At 39.3% G+C, this 17,594-nt stretch overlaps 1 long non-coding RNA gene across 1 annotated transcript in view; it reads left to right on the top strand.

The window, feature by feature from the left end:
- Nucleotides 1-563: 563 nt before the first annotated feature.
- The window catches only part of LOC140711455 (uncharacterized), a 46,141-nt gene continuing 29,110 nt past the window's right edge, over nt 564-17,594 (top strand). Inside the window, exon 1 of the long non-coding RNA XR_012092670.1 lies at nt 564-709. This is a non-coding gene — a long non-coding RNA (uncharacterized lncRNA). The remainder of the gene's footprint in view (nt 710-17,594) is intronic.

Genomic DNA, 17,594 nt, shown 5'->3' with positions numbered 1-17,594 from the left:
CTCACTCATTTCCTGCATCAGGACTTACTTTGGTCCTGGATGGATAATATTTAAGATAGATGCTTAAACTATTCCTAACACCAGGATTTGTGCATGTGTTTTCTTCCCCAAGAAAGCTATAAACAGTGAAAATTTTGCTGTTAAGTTTCCCTGTGTCCTTCTCTCCCTCTCTCCCTTCCCCACCCCCCTCCCCGAAACTAAAGTAAAAAGAATGTTAACTGCCCATTTTTCTGTGACCAGCGGACCTTATCTATACTCCCAATCCCAATTCCTTGTGAACATACTTTGTAAAGTCCTGTATGATGCTGTCTCCTTTGCCATGCCACTGCAAGGTCATAAAATAGATAAAACGTAAGTTGCAGTTCCGGTTTTCCTCAAGATCTAAGACATGTCACAAATGGTTGTCTTTGTTTCTACCTCTGGTAATATCTTCCCACTGCATGTATTTCCCACCTTAAAGAGTTTAAAAGGCAATTGTATAATCTAACTCTGGCTACCTGTTCAGGACCCCTTCCATGCTGTGGAAGCTTTGTACTTTCATTCTGCTCAATAAAGTCTACAACTTTTCTCTTTATGGGTCCTTGTCTCTATCATTCACCGCAGTCAGCTGCCACACCAATTCTTTGGCAAGGCTAGGCAAGAACCTTAAGTGTTACATTTTGGCAAGCCAGCCAAGAGTCTCCAGGAAAGGCATCTAGATCATCACGTGGCGAGTATGATCGGACCTCTTCCGCTCGCTATTCTGTCCTGTCCTTCCTTAGAATTCAGAGGCTAAACCGGGCACCTGTTGGCCGCTTAAAGGCGATTAGTGCAGCCACCTGACTAAAGACACAGGTGTCAGGCTGTCTGGAAAACGGCTCTCTAACAATCCCCAACCCTTTGGGGTTGGGAGCGTCGGTTGGCCTGGAACCAGTTACAACTCTTTTGCTTTCTGTTGTGCTCCCAAAGTACACCCGGGAGTGCTCAGCAGATGTCTTAGTCTCCCAGATATCCTGGTTGAGACCATGGCCCCGCCAGAGGCTCCCCCAGCACGTGCTGCTAAGCATAAGACAGCCACATCTTCTGACTCCTGCCTCCTGGGTCCTAATGTCCACCAGTTAGACTTTTTTCTTCATCTCATAAGCAAGCTTATTCCCGCTAGGCAGGATCAAGATTCCCTATTTAGAAGTCTTAAATTCTTGGGGTGGTGCCCAGAAGATCCCTGTTCATAGTTCCCTCCAGGGTTTAGGCAGGTGTCGCCATTTGATGGCTATTTTGCAGGGCCAGTTCCCCACCATAGTGTATGGTTCCCCACATCAGGACAATTTAAAGAGGTCTGTAATTTTCATGTGGATAGAAGCCTTAGGCATTTCCTCCATTGCTCCCCAGATAAACTTTCCCCTTCCTTGGTGCCTCTCAAGTACAATCTGTGGTACAGAGGCACAGGTCTTAGAGCCATTGATTTGTTGTTTCAACCATTCAATAATTGGTATTGGATGGAAGAAAATACAGTCAGTTGGGACACAGGATGCTGGTACTGCCTTGAGAGAGGGACTTACTCCTTTGATGGCAAGTGGGGACAGAAGGCTAAAGTACAGCAGCTGTTCTCTTGGCCCTGGCCTAGAGGACATCCACCACCCCCTTTAAGCTTACTAAGCCTCCTGTCGCTAATTCAGAGATTTCTCCTTGAAAACAGTTTTAAGGCCAGGCCCACGAAAATTGGGCCTTAGCATGCAAGCATCATTGGTGCCCCCGACCCAGGCCTTGCCATCCTGGAACAGGTAGCATGCATTGGCAGAAGGACCACAATAAATCCAACAGTCCTTGTGCCCCATTTAGTGGTCAATGGGCGCATGGCAGGGGCAAGGGAAGTTTCCATCCTGCCGGTAACCATGGTTAAATCCAGTAGATACAGAGCTCAGGAAAAGTGGCCATGAGCTTTGAGCACAACTGGGCCAGACCCTTAAGGGATGCCCTAAGGGAAGATGAGTCCCAGGACTAACCAGGGCTGCGGGCATCCCTGTGTTTAAAATTCCGGATGGGCACCACACCTTCAAAACCAGACACTCCCTTAAGATGTATCCTGAATAACTGGGACAAATTCAACCCTGAAACTTTAAAAAGAAGTAGCTGATTTTCTTCTGTACCAATGCCTGGCCACAGTACCCCTTACAGAATGGAGAATCTTGCCCCCTGAGGGAAGTATTAATTATAACACCATTCTACAACTGATCTTTTCTGTAAACAGGAAGGTAAATGGAGTGAAGTTCCTTATGTACAGGCTTTCTTTGCCCTTTGTGACAATACTGCCCTGTGCCAAACCTGCAAGCTTTGCCCAAATGACAGAGGCCCACAATTGCCCCCATACTCAGGCCCTCTTCCCTTAGCCCCACTCTCCTCAGTCCGTGTCTCTATCACTCGCCATGATCAGCCACCACACCAATTCTTTGGCATGGCTAGGCAAGAACCTTAGGCATTACAGTGGCACATGCCTGTAGTCCGGCTACTCAGGAGGCGGAGGCAGTAGGATTGCTTGAGTCCAGGAGAGCTGAGCTATATCACGTGATGACTGTGCCTGTGAATAGCCACTGCACTGTAGCCTGGACAATATAGTGAGATCCTCATCTCTAAATAAATAAATAAAAATAGAGGTCTTCCTCTGCAATATGTAACACCATGTATTATGTGTTTGTTTCCTTTAATGCACTTAGTATAATTTATATTTATTTACTTGTCTATTCTGTTCTTGTTTTGATACTCTTTCTAGACTGTTAACACTCTAAGGGCAAGGATTAAATTTGTTTTATTCCCTAAAGTACCCAGGGCTTAGTACAGTAGCTGTCACACAATAGGCCTTCAAACATTTCTATAGAATGAGTAAAGGAATGAAGAAATGAAGAAGCTGTGGCAATTACAGCGATAAAGTGTTTTACCAAATTCTTAGGGAGTGAATCAAACTAGTCAACTTCTTAGCATCTGGAAACTCAGTGGTGGGTGGCCAAAGTTTGCTACTTGAGAACTTGATACACTTTAGGGAAGAAATTATGTTCTATAGCAATATTTTCATGTCTGGAGAATATTAAAAGTTTTGTCATGTAACCTTTCAAAATGTCAAGTGCCTATTGTATTAAGGTTTTTAATGTTTTTAAATGACTTAAGCTAAACTGCATTCTCATTATTTACTCACAAAACCTTTGCATGGCCCTAAGGAATAGAGTCAAGGCCTACAAGCACACAGAGGAAGTCAGCACACAGAGACTGACATGGGCTGTCATTACAGGTCTCCAATTTTCCTGGCATGAGATGGAAAAATATCATAGCAAGGTGACTGCAGAAGAGAATTACTCACCAGTGTGGGCTGGGACCAAATGACTTTAAGAGGACATGATTCAATGACTCTCAACATAGTCAATGAGTTGATGTGGTTCCTTGGACTTCAATGCTATTTTCTTTGTTCTGATATAATTTTTCAAGACCTAAATATTGCTTCTGGGGTTATACAGAATAATAACCTATGCAAGGCCAATGTCAAATCCTTGACAATTTCAAAAAAAAAAAGTGTATTGAGATCTGCCAGAAAATAGCCTCTGCACTACTAATTCCCTCTGAGTGACATTTCAAAGCTGATTACTTAGCCCCACTCAGACAGATATCCCACTAGAATCAACATCCTTCTCGCGTTAGCCTAATAGGGATTTTGCCTTAACAAGAAATATAGAATTGGGTTCTTAGTGATAATTATGATAATAATTTTCAAAAGACAAGTCTTTCCCTTAATAAATAATCCTTTTCTAAGAGCAAGCATCCTTCAATCTTACCTCTGCTGTTTTTCAAATTAACATTTTAAAAAATCAATTTTGATACTTGAGACTTATACAAGGATAAGCGGAACTCAGAAGTGACAGATTCTGCTTTTATGTGGATATAGATGTGTACCTGATGCCAATAGTAGGGGCAAAATAAGCAAATTTACTCATTAAGGTGTTCTTTAATCTTCAGATGTCAAACATAAGCTCCAGTTTATGTTAAACTAAATATCCCATCTTCCTCCTTAAAACTAACAAAGGCTATCATATCAGCATATTTTTATAATTATAGCTTAAAACAAGTGATATCTCACTGAGGTTTTGATTTGCACTTCTTGATTAGTGATGAGGAGCATTTTTTCATATGCCTTTTGGACATTTGTATGTACTCTTTGGAGAAATGTCTATTCAAGTCCTTAACCAATTTTTTAATCCTGTTATTAGTTTCTTTGCTACTAAGTTGTAGGAGTTTCTTAATATTTTGGAGATTAGCCCCTTGTCAGATACATGGTTTGCAATTATTTTCTCCCATTCTATCAGTTGGCTTTTCACTCTGTTGATTCCTTTGCTGTGCAGAAGCTTTTTAGTTCCATGTAGTCCTACTTGTTTATTTTTGTTTTTGTTACCTTTGCTTTTTGGTGTCCTATCCATTGTCTTAGTCTGCTCAGACTGCTATAATAAAATACGACAAGCTGGGCATGGTGGCTTGTGCCTGTAATCCCAGCACTTCGGGCGGCCGAGGCAGGTGGAACACGAGGTCAAGAGATCAAGACCATCCTGGCCAACATTGTGAAACCCCGTCTCTACTAAAAATACAAAAATTAGCTTGGCATGGTGGTATGTGCCCGTAGTCCCAGCTACTAGGGAGGCTGAGGCAGGAGAATTGCTTGAACACAGGAGGCAGAGGTTGCAGTGAGCAGAGATGGCGCCACTGCACTCCAGCCTGGTGACAGAGCAAGATTCTGTCTCAAAAAACAAACAAACAAAAACCTACAGTCTGAGTCACTTATAAACCACAGTAATTTATTTCCAACAGTTCTGGAGATTAGGAAGTCTTACATGAAGGCACCAGCAGATTCAATATCTAGTAGAGTCCACTTCCTCATACATGGCCATCTTCCACTGTTACTTCCATGTGTTCCACTTCACCAACAGGGGTAAGAGCTCTTTCTGGTCTCTTTCATAGGGGCACTATTCCCAATCAGGAGAGCTCCATCTTTATGACCTAATCACCTCCCAAAAGCCCCATCTCCAAAGACTCTCACATGGGGGTATTAGGTCTCAACATACAAATTTGGGAATACAAACATTCAGCCTATAATTTCCATTAAAGCATTGCTAAGACCAATGTCAAGAAGCTTTTCTCCTATGTGTCCTTCTAGGAGTTTTACAGCTTCGGGTCTTACACTTAAGTCTTTAATCCATTTCCATTGATTTTTGTGGATGGCATAAAATAAAGGTCCTATTTCATTGTTTTGCATGCAGATATCTTGTTTTCCCACAACATTTACTAGTCTCAAAGAGACTATTCTTTCCCTTCTGTGTCTTCTTGGTACCCTTTTCAAAGAAGAGTTGACCATATATATATGGATTTATTTCTGGAGTCTCTATTTTGTTCCATTGCTTTATATGTCTGCTTTTACATTAGTACTATACTGTTTTGATTACTTTAGCTTTGTAATATATTTAAAATGAGAAAGTGTGAAGACTCCAACTTGGTTCCTCTTTCTCAAGATTGATTTAGTTTTTCTTTCAGTCTTTCTCAAGATTGATTAGTCTTTTGTAGTTCCATATAGATTGGAAAATGCAGACGAGTTGGTAAGGATGTGGGGAAGTTGAAACCCTTGCATACTGTTGTTGGGAATGCAGAATGCTACAACTGCAATGGAAAACACTATGGATGTCCCTCAAAAAATTAAAAACACATTTATTATATCATCTAGCAATTTCACATTGAAACATTTGTCCCAAATAACTGAAATCAGGATCTCAAAGATCTATTAGTACTTCCATGTTAATTGACACACTATTTACAACAGCCAAGATGTGAAAACAAATCTGTCTGAATGAAGAAAATGTGGTATATACATACAACGGAGTATTATTTGGCCTTTAAAAAGAAGGATATCCTGTCACTTGCAACAACATCAATGAACCTGGAAGACGTTATGTTAAGTGAAATATTTCGGGCACAAAAAAACAAATACTGCATGATTCCACTTATATGAGGCATCTAAAATAGTTAAATTCATAGAATCAAAGAGTATAACAGTGGTTTCCAGGGACTAGGGGAAGAGGGGAATGGAAAATTAGTAATCAACAAACAACGTTTCAGTTAAGCAAGATGAATTTTTAGAAATTTGCTGCATAACATTGTACTTATAGTCAACAATACTGTATTATACATCTTAAAACTTTAAGAGGGTGATTTCATATTAAGTGTTCTCACCATAATAAAATAAAATTTTAAAAATACATAAGGCAGGTGGTTGGATGACTTGAGGCAATTTAACACTTCCTATTTCCATCAGCCATCTCCCATTCTACCTCTTATAAATACATAATTAAGTAAAAACAGAACATTTGCTAGGCTATAGCTATAAGTCTACAGCCCTCCCTTAAATTCACATTCCTGCCTCCAAACTGCTCATATATGGAAACTCTGGACCCATCATTGGAGACAGGCAACATGGTGAGGCTGCTGAAATTGTGCAGAGGTTCTTAAAGAGTACAGATGATACACGAAGTAAAAAGAAATTATTTAGGCAGTTAGGGTAAGAGAGTCCTCGGTAAGGCTTCTCTTTTAACAAAAAGCAGCCCCCAAATATTTTCTTTTCTAACAAAGAACAGCTGTAAAATTGAGCTGCAGACACAGATAAACAAGCTGGAAGCTTGCACGAGTGAATGGCAGCAGCTGTGTCAATAGGAAAAGGCTACCTGGGGGCCAGGCATGTTCAACATGGAGGCTCCATCTTTCCTTTTGTCAACCACCTGTACAGTAAAGGAACAGGCAACATGGCACCAACCAGGCAGAGAAGCCACCTGCATAATAAAAGATTAGGGTGGAGCAGCCAGCTTCTTTATGTGCTATGTAAATGGCACACCTGGTCTGACTAATCTTTTGGGCTCTATGTAAATTAGACACTGCCTCCTCAAGCTCATCTATAAAACTCCATGCATTTCATCCGGGAACTGGCAACCCATTTTTCTCCAGGACCCCGCTCTGCACAGAGAGTTCTTTCTTTTGCCTATTAAACTTCCACTCTTGACCTCACTATGGTGTGTCGATGTCCTTGATTTCCTTGGTGTCAGGCAACAAACCTTGGGTATTACCCCAGATGAATGACATTGCTTCACAGAGTAAAGAAAAAGAGTTGCTAGGAGTCAGTGGCAGCCCCTAAAGTGTTCTTATGACATTGTCTCTTGTTACATCATCACAGGTACACATCCTTTCAGTATCAAGAAGATACCCAAATTTCACTGTTACAATGGTGAGAGCACTAAATGAAGTGCTGAAAAAGTAGTAATTCTGTTATGCCACTAGTAGCTGCAGATCCTTACCCAAGGTCTTAGTTTCCTCATCTTAAAATGGAATGTGTTGAATTTTGCTTCTGGGAAAATAGACTAGATGTATTTTTCCTGTTTGTCCTGTTAAACACAACTTTAAAACCCTGAGAATTACACATAAAACAAATACAAGAAGACACTGAAAGGTAGAGAAAAGACAGACAAACAAGAGATTTTGGGACATGGGAAAAGAAATGGAGATGAGTTTCCTAAATTTTCTTTTAGCCTCATATATCCCAGACTTACAGCTGAAGCAGCCGATAATATTGGAATGCCAGTGGGCTCAAACAAACAAAAAAGCCACAAAAAACCCTGCTCTCTCTAGCCAAAGACAGAAAAAAGACAGTCTAGCAAGGCAGAAAGCTTTTAGACAATAAGAGCGAAGCACCACAGTTAAGACTGTGGTCCCAACCTCACTCGTGCCTGCAAAGGCTGATTTAGGAGCTGAGACTTTCAATCACACATCACTATAGCTAGGTGCCCCAAAACCCCCACCAGAGGGCTGTTTGAGAAGGCCAAGTAACAAGCCAGGACATCCATTCCTGCTGACTGGTTATAAATCCCCTCTCCTCATAGTAACACTGGAAACCATTTGAAAGTCTGTAGTTCCACCCCCATTCAGTGGTAATGAGGCACCACTCCCTGTCCCTGCTGGAATGGTACCAGAAGAGGCCCAGAGGATAGTGGGGGCTTTCACCATTAACTAGTAACAATAAGGCCATCTCCACTGCAGTGTCAATAGGGACCACAGGGGGATCCATAAGTCCCACAGTTTCAGCAGTAATGTGAAGCACCTCTTTTCCCCAGGTGTCAAATGAGGGTGGTGGGAAACTTTGACTTCTACCTCCACCTGGCAGTAACAAAGAGATTCCCTTCCCTTTTCCTGATAGAGAAAGATAGTTAAAGTAAAATGCTTAGATAAGATCCAGAGTCTCATTTAGAAAACAGAAAAAGGTTAAGATTTTATTTGAAAATCACTCATCATAACACAAAGACCTGAGCAACGTAGCAAGAACCTATCTCTACAAAAAATAAAAATAAAAAAATTAGGTGTGGTGGCATGCACCTGTAGTCCTAGCTACTTGGGAGGCTGACACAAGAGGATAGCTTGAGCCCGGTGATTGAGGCTACAGTGAGCCATGATTGTACCACTGCACTCCAGTCTAGGTGACAGTAGAAGAGCTCATTGCATAAAAAAATGAAAAACAAAAATAAGACCTTAAACTGAATTAAAAACACTAACAATAATGCCAACAGTGAGATGACAGAGATGTTAAATATTACCTGACAAAGATATTAAAGTAGCCATCATAAAAACACTTCAATGAACAGTATAAACACTTCAATGAAACAGTATAAAGTTTCATTCGAAATAAATGAAAAATAGAAAGTTCCAGAAAAGAAATAGAAAATGTAAAAAGGAACCAAAGGGGAACTTTATAACGTAAAAATATAATAACTGAAATAAAATGAGTACAATAGTAGAATGGAGAAAAAGAAAGAATCGGTGAACTGGAAGACAGAGCAAAAGAAATTACCTAATCTGGTCGGGTACAGTGGCTCACGCCTGTAATCCCAGCACTTTGGGAGGCCAAGGCGGGTGGACCACGGGCTCAGGAGTTTGAGACCAGCCTGACCAACATGGTGAAATCCCGTCTCTACTAAAAATACAAAAAATTAGCCGGGCATGGCAGCAGGCACCTGTAATCCCAGCTGCTCGGGAAGCTGAGGCAGGAGAATCGCTTGAACCCAGGAGGCAGAGGTTGCAGTGAGCAGAGATCACGCCACTGCACTCCAGCCTGGGCAACAGAGCGAGACTCCATCTCAAAACCAATAAATAAATAAATAAATAAACAAATAAAAGAAATTACCCAATCTAAACAACAGAGAGAAAACAAACTAAAAAATAAAATGAAAAGAGCCTGAAAGACATGGTGAACTGTAACAAAAGATCTCACATTTGTGTCATCCCAGTTCTGGAGGAGAAGAAAAATAAGATTTCTCTAAGTACTTTAAAAAGTAATAATTTATACTTTAAAAAGTACTCGAAGACATAATGAGTAAATACTGCCCAAATTTGGCAGAAAATGTAAGTCTATAGATTCAAAAGGCTGGGGAAAGCCCAGACAGGATAAAACCCAAAGAAATGCACGATAAAGACACATTAAAAGATTAAGCTTCTGAAAACTACAGACAAAGAAAATATCTTGAAAGCAGCTAGGAAAAAATGACACCTCACCAATGGGGGAAAAATAATTCAAATGACAGTAGATTGCCCATCAGAAATCATAAAAGTCAGAAGCATTAAGAAATCACAAAATGGCCGGGCGCGGTGGCTCAAGCCTGTAATCCCAGCACTTTGGGAGGCCGAGACGGGCGGATCACGAGGTCAGGAGATCGAGACCATCCTGGCAACATGGTGAAACCCCGTCTCTACTAAAAAAAAAAAATACAAAAAACTAGCTGGGCGAGGTGGCGGGCGCCTGTAGTCCCAGCTACTCGGGAGGCTGAGGCAGGAGAATGGCGTAAACCCGGGAGGCGGAGCTTGCAGTGAGCTGAGATCCGGCCACTGCACTCCAACCCGGGCGACAGAGCGAGACTCTGTCTCAAAAAAAAAAAAAAAAAAAAAAAAATCACAAAATATACTGGACTGAATAAAAATGAAAAAAGACCATGCCAAAATTTGTGTGGCACAGCTAAAGCAGTGATGAGAGGGAAATCTATAACACTAAACGCACAAGTGAAAAAAGAGAAAATTCTCAAATCAATACTCTAACATTCCATCTCATCGACCTGATAAAAGAAGAACAGAATAAACCCAAAACAGGTGGAAGAAAGGAAATGATAAAAAGCAGAAGTCAATGGAATTAAAAACAGAAAAACAACATAGAAAATCAACAGAACAAAGAGCTGCTTCTTTGGAAAGATCAAGAACATTGACAAACCTTTACACCGCAAGGGTAAAACCACGTACTCAAGTCTCAGCAATGGCGGACGCCCCTCCCTACACCAAGCTCCAGGGTCCCAGGTCGACCCCAGACTGCTGTGCTGGCAGCGAGAATTTCAAGCCAGTGGATCTTAGCTTGCTGGGCTCCGTGGGGTTGGGACCCGCTGAGCCAGACCACTTGGCTCCGTGGCTTCAGCCCCCTTTCCAGGGAAGTGAACGGCTCTGTTTCACTGGTGTTCCAGGTGCCACTGGGGCATGAAAAAAAAAAAAAAAAAAAAAAAAAAAAATATATATATATATATATAGTATTATTAACAAAGAAAAAGAGAGAGAAGACAAATTACCAATATCAGAAATGAAACAAATGATATCACCAAAAACTCTCCAGTCATAACAAAAGATAATAAGGGAATATGGATTGAGTATACCTTAACTGAAATACTTGAGACCAGAAACTTGGGTTTCAGATTTTCTTTTTCCAATTTTGGAAGATTTGCATATACATAATGAAATATCTTGGGGATGAGACCCCAGACTAAACACAAAATTTATTCATTTTTATATAAACCTTATACACATAACCTAAAGGTAATTTTATACAACATTTTAAGTAATTTTTGCATGAAACAAAGTTGTATACATTGAACTATCACAAAGCTAAGGTGTCAGACATGAAATTTTTCACTGCGGTGTCAAGTTGGTACTCAAAAAGTTTCAGATTTTGGGGTATTTCAGATTACAAATTTTCAGATGAGGGATGCTCACCCTTTCTCAAGGTAGTTTCCTTGAGAAGACTACCACAATCCATCCAATATGAAATAGATAATTTGAAATAGACCTATAAATGTTAAAGAAATTAAATTCATAATTTTAAACATTACCAAACAAGAATTCTTCAGTCCCAGATGGTTGGTTCTACTGGAGAATTCTACTGAACATTTAAAGAATTAACACCTATTCTATATGTCTTCCAAAATCTAGAAGAGAAGAATTCCCAGTTCATTTTATGAAGCTAGTATTACTCTGTATATCAAAACCAAGCAAAGACAGTGCAGAATAAGAAAACTGAAGACCAATATCCCTCATGAACACAGATGCAAAAAAAATTTAAGAAAAAATATTAGCAAGTAAAATTTAGCAACATACAAAAGAGAATTATACGTGATAAGTAAATGAGATTTATTCCAGGGATGCAAGACTGGTTCAATATTTGAAAATCATTCAATGTAATAAATTTGACATAATCCACTATATCAATCAAAGGGAAAAAAATACAACACAATGAAATAAATCAGTGCAGACCAACTTATTTGACAAAATTCAATGCCCATTCATGATTAAAACTCTCAGAAAAATAGAAATAGAGGGGAATTTACTCAACTTCATAAAGAGCATCTACAAAAGAAACCTACAACTAACATTATACTTAATGTTAAATTGCAAGGGTCTACTTTTACTACTCTTATTTGACATAAAACTGGAATTTTAAGCCAGTGTAATAAGGCAAGAAAAGGAAATTAAAGGCATACAGATCTGAAAAGAAGAAATAAAATGGTCTTTATTACAGAAGAAAGACAATTTCAAATTCTACAAAAGAAAAAAAATCTTCTAGAACTAATAAGTGAAATTAGCAATGTGGGAGGATACAAGATCTACATGTAAATATTAATTATATTTCTATATACTAGTAATGGCTACTGAAATTAAAAACATGATACTTCTACAATAGCTTTTAAAAATTATTCAGGTGTAAATCTAAAAAGACATGTACATGATTTGTACACTAAAAACCACACAATGCTGATGTAAGATATCAATGATATAAATAAATGAAGAGACATACAATGTTCATGGATTGGAAGAGTCAAAATAGCAAATATATTGCTTCTCCACAAATGCATATGCAGGTTGGAATTCAGCAAGGTTTTTGGTAGATAAACAGCATAAGATCAGTCTAAATTTCATATGAAAAGGCAAAGGAATTAGAATAGCTAAAGTAATCTTAAAAAAAGAATAGAACAGGAAGAATCAGTTCTGTTTTAAGACTTATTAAGTAGCTACATTAATCAAGACTCTGTGGTCTTAATGCAAGGATAGAAAATAGATCAATGGAACAGAATAGAGAATCCAGAAATAAATTCCCACAATTATGCAGAGGGGAGGGGAAGGGAGGGGAGAGGAGAGGAGGGGAGGGGATGTCCTTCAATGGATAAGAGACAAACATATGGTGCATTCATACCAAAGACTACTACTCAGCAACAAAAAGGAACAAGCTATTGTTCATCTAGTAATAACTAGATGAACCTCTAGAGAATTATGCTGAGTAAAAAAGCCAGTTCTGAAAGGTAATATTTATGATTTCATTTCTGCTACATCCTTAAAATGACAAAAGTATGCTCTTTGGTGCTGAAATTACGTCAAGAATTAGCATATAAGGTCAATGTGGAAAAGAAAGGTAGGCAGCTTAACTGGCTTCTTTTTGCTATTGTCATTTCTTTTGGTTTTTATTCTTTTTTATTACTATATTTTAAGTTCTAGGGTACATGTGCACAACGTGCAGGCTCGTTACATAGGTATACATGTGCCATGTTGGCCTGCTGCACCCATCAACCCGTCATTTACATTAGGTATTTCTCCCAATGCTATCCCTCCCCCACCCGACCCCACAACAGGCCCCCGTGTGTGATGTTCCCCATCCTGTGTCCAACTGTTCTCATTTTTCAATTCCCACCTATGAGTGAGAACATGCAGTGTTTGGTTTTCTGTCCTTGTGATAGTTTGCTCAGAATGATGGTTTTCAGTTTCATCCATGTCCCTGCAAAGGACATGAACTCATCCTCTCTTATGGCTGCACAGTATTCCATGATGTATATGTGCCACATTTTCTTAATCCAGTCTATCATTAATAGACATTTGCGTTGGTTCCAAATCTCTGCTATTGTGAATAGTGCCACAATAAACATATGTGTACATTTGTCTTTATAGCAGATTTATAATCCTTTGGGTATACATACAGTAATGGGGTCGCTGGGTCAAATGGTATTTCTAGCTCTAGATCCTTGAGGAATCACCACACTGTCTTCCACAATGGTGGAACTAGTTTACACTCCCACCAACAGCGTAAAAGCATTCCTATTTCTCCACATCCTCTCCAGCATCTGTTGTTTCCTGACTTTTTAATGATCGCCATTCTAACTGGTGTGAGATGGTATCTCATTGTGGTTTTGATTTACTCTGATGGCGAGTGATGAGCATTTCTTCATATGTCTGTTGGCTGCGTAAATGTCTTCTTTTGAGAAGTGTGTGTTCATATCCTTTGCCCACTTTTTGATGGGGTTTTTTCCTTGTACATTTGTTTAAATTCTTTGTAGATTCTGGATATTAGCCCTTTGTCAGGTGGGTAGATTGCAAAAATTTTCTCCCATTCCGTAGGTTGCCTGTTCACTCTGATGATAGTTTCTTTTGCTGTGCAGAAACTCTTTAGTTTAATTAGATCCCATTTGCCTATTTTGGCTTTTGTTCCCATTGCTTTTGGTGTTTTAGTCATGAAGTCTTTGCCCATGCCTATCTCCTGAATGGTATTGCCTCAGTTTTCTTCCAGAGTTTTTATGGTTTTAGGTCTAACATTTAGGTCTTTAATCCATCTCAATTAAGTTTTATATAAGGTGTAAGGTGTAAGGAAGGGATCCAGTTTCAGCTTTCTACATATGACTTTTTTTTTTTTTTTTTTTTTGAGATGGAATTTTGATCTTTTTGCCCAGGCTGGAGTGCAATGATGTGATCTCAGCTCACTGCAACCTCCGCCTCCTGGGTTCAAGTGATTCTCCTGCATCAGCCTCCCGAGTAGCTGGGATTACAGGCACCTGCCAGCACTCCTGGCCAATTCTTAGTATTTTTAGTAGAGACGGGATTTCAGCATGTTGGCCAGGATGGTCTCAATCTCTTGACCTCGTGATCTGCCCGCCTCGGCCTCCCAAAGTGCTGGGATTACAAGTGTGAGCCACTGTGCCCAACCTTTAATTGGCTTCAATCCAAAAGGTTCAAGCTAAGAGAGCAACTGCAGGTATGAGATAGCAAATCAGAAACCAGAGATGGTAGAAATGCCGCCCAGAGCAAAAGAGGCCTGGATAAATTCTCCATACTGCTGGGGCATACATGAAGACACTTTTATAGGGTATCTGTGCTTCAACTATAGATGAAGAGAGCTGTTCCACGTTGGTTCGGATACATTTCTTTTTTGTCTTTTTTGGCTCTGTCGCCCAGGCTGGAATGCAGTGTCATCACAATCTTGGTTCACTGCAACCTCCATTTCCCGGATTCAAGTGATTCTCCTGCCTCAGCCTCCTGAGTAGCTGGGACTATAGGTGTGTGCCACCACACCTGGTTAATTTTTGTATTTTTAGTAGACATGGGGTCTCACCATGTTGGTCAGACTGGTCTTGAACTCTTGACCTAAAGTGATCTGCTTGCCTTGGCCTCCCAAAGTGCTGCAATTACAGGTATGAGCCACTGCACTGGGCTCCAGACACACCCTTTTATTTGACAGATATTTAGCAAGAACTTCCTATATGTGCCAGGCCTTGTGCAGAGTATTGGGGAAGTAAAGGCCATTAAATCCTTAAAGTTTAGTTGAAGATAGAGATAAGGTAGCAATTACCAAGTCCTATGAAAAGATAGAGGTAAACATGGGGTAATATAAGTGCCCCCAAAGAGGCATTTCTGCTATTCACGAGTTTGTGTTGGTAAGGGATGGTGAGGGTGTCAGGCCAGAGATAATGTTCCTGAGACCTGTCACTTGAACTGGGTCTTGAAAGGACAAACAGGGGTTGGCAATGTGAAGGAGAGAAGGAAGGAGAAAAAATGCCAGGCAGAGGAAAGCAGAAAAAGTCTGTGTGAAGGCACTGAGGTTCAAAAAACCATGATGCCTCTATACAAATTCCATTTCTGAAGAAATTGACCAGGAAAAGGTGGTGGTTTGGGAAACACTGGACAGAGCCTCTGCTGAGAGTGAGCCATAGAGCTGAAAGCAAGGGCATTAAAAGGAAGACTGCACAAGAAAGGTGAATCTTCAAGCCCCGACCCTATGTTCAGAATGCCAGCATCCAAGCTGCTACCACCTGGGGCAGAAGTTTATTCTAGTTCAGTGTTTCTGACACTTTAACGTATGTATGATTATCCTGGGTATCTTGCTTTGCAGATTCTGATGCAGTGGGTTTGGGGAGGGGCCTGAATATTGCATTTCTAAGAGTCTTCTGAAGGATGCTCACTTAGTTGGTACGTGGACCATACCATGAACAGCAATGGTTTAGAGTGGACTCATCTCCAGAGCAAACATGAAAACATTGCATGGGAGTGAAGGAAGAAAATATTAGAACTTACAATTTTTGTAAAAACTGTTTTATAAAACATGTAGGAAATTAAACTTCGCTAACATAATGTAGAGATCAATGCTGGTACCTTCACCCACTCTGTCTGGTGGATACTTGAGAAGCATAATATGAAAGGAATTTTGAAGGCAGTGTGACATTCTGGAACTTGGAGGCATTGACAGTGGCACTTTTTCTGCCATTGAATTTCAACTTATAGCCACATATTGCAGTTATAACATATTGTTCAATGGATATTATATTATCTAGCATTAACTAACATTTATAAAATGAACAATTAGCTTAAAAGGATCCTACAAACAAACCACTGATCAAAAGTAATACTAGGGATATAAATACAAGTGAACAATAAAGTAGCAGTGAAAACATTTCCACTACTCCCTTCACATAGGGAAGTCAAAACGGTGATTCCAAGATCTGACTCCAAATTGGTCAAAACAAATCAAAATTATGAATAAGACTTTGTGAACTATGAATTTACATCTAGTAATATTAGCAATGAAGCTGGTTATGATATTTTAAAATTACCTGTATCTTGTTTCCACATGAATGTGTTTTGTTTCTTGGGATATTAGTGAAGCCATCATGATTGGCAAGACTTTTTAAAACAAAGCATCACCATGAAGCAAACCTCTACTCTTTTTTGGCTACATTTAAAGACATGCAATACTCAACCTGGGACAACATTGTTTTAAATTTGATGATAAATTTTTAGAAACTGTTTTCAAATTTTCTTGCATAATAGCAGAGGCAAAAAAGTCACATACTAGGAACAATTTGCTCTTTCTGGTGGAATAAAAATGGCTGAAACATTACAGGGAAAACAGTCTGGCATCCAAGCATGTTGAATATACACTGATCACCAATACTGTTTGAAGACCCATAGAAAAATCTGCCAGTATGTAAGTCCCTTAGAAAAAGATGCCAAATATTTAAGAAACAAAAGCTGATTAAAAACTAGTCAGCTTTTCACAGTTCCACTCTTAAATATGAAGAAACATCCAAGGGCCACTAGGTAGATGAGGAAATTCTCCAATGTGAGAAAAAGAAACAAAAACTAAATCTAGAGCACATAAAGAAAGGAGAAAAAAAAAAGTTTTTAAAAAAATTACCACTTACACTTTGAGAGAGGAGAGAAAAGATATTGTGTATGGTATCCATGAAAAAGATGAACGGAAATAATCAGCAGATAAAAATAGTTCTTGAAAATTAAAAACAACACAGTAGAAATAATTCTGTAGAAGAGTTGGGAGCTAAAGATGATAGGGAGATAAGGAAAGTTGAACCAAAAGACAAATAGATTAAAAACAAGAAAGATAAGACAAGCTGATTAGGCCCAGAGGTTCCAGATATGAGTAAAAGGATTTCTAGAAAGAGATTACAGAGAAAACGAAGGGAAAGAAAAAAGCAATATTGAAAGCTTAAAGAAATGTCTTCTAAATTTTGAGGAAAACAATATTTCAAATTCAGTCAAATTATTGCATTAAGTGTAAGAATTTTAAAAAGACATTTTCAAAAATGTAATTATTTAGAAATGTTACCTACCATGTATCTTTCTATTTTTTTGGCAAGCTACTAGAGGATATACAGTAAACAAACAAACAAAAAGAGGCAGTAGATCAAGAAATGTCTATTAGTCAGACTGGGTTAACTGCTATTTTAAAAACCCCTAAATCTCTGTGTTTTGGCACAATAAGTTTATCATTTATGCATCAGTCCAACAGCAATTCTTGAGACCAACTCTCCTCCAAACAGTGATTCAAGGACCCATTGTTTTAGGTCCTGAATCCCCTCCATTCAGCGGGAAATTGGGAATACTATCAGGGAAATTTTTGATAGGCCTGGAAGTGGCTTGCATCACTTTTGCTCATATTCCACAGGCCTACACTCAATAACTTGGCTGCAAAT

The sequence above is a fragment of the Chlorocebus sabaeus genome, chromosome 3, assembly GCF_047675955.1.
Source record: "Chlorocebus sabaeus isolate Y175 chromosome 3, mChlSab1.0.hap1, whole genome shotgun sequence".
NCBI classification, from domain to species: Eukaryota; Metazoa; Chordata; class Mammalia; order Primates; family Cercopithecidae; genus Chlorocebus; species Chlorocebus sabaeus.
Note: the sequence above shows the minus strand (reverse complement) of the source record. Positions and strands in the feature narration are given on the sequence as shown.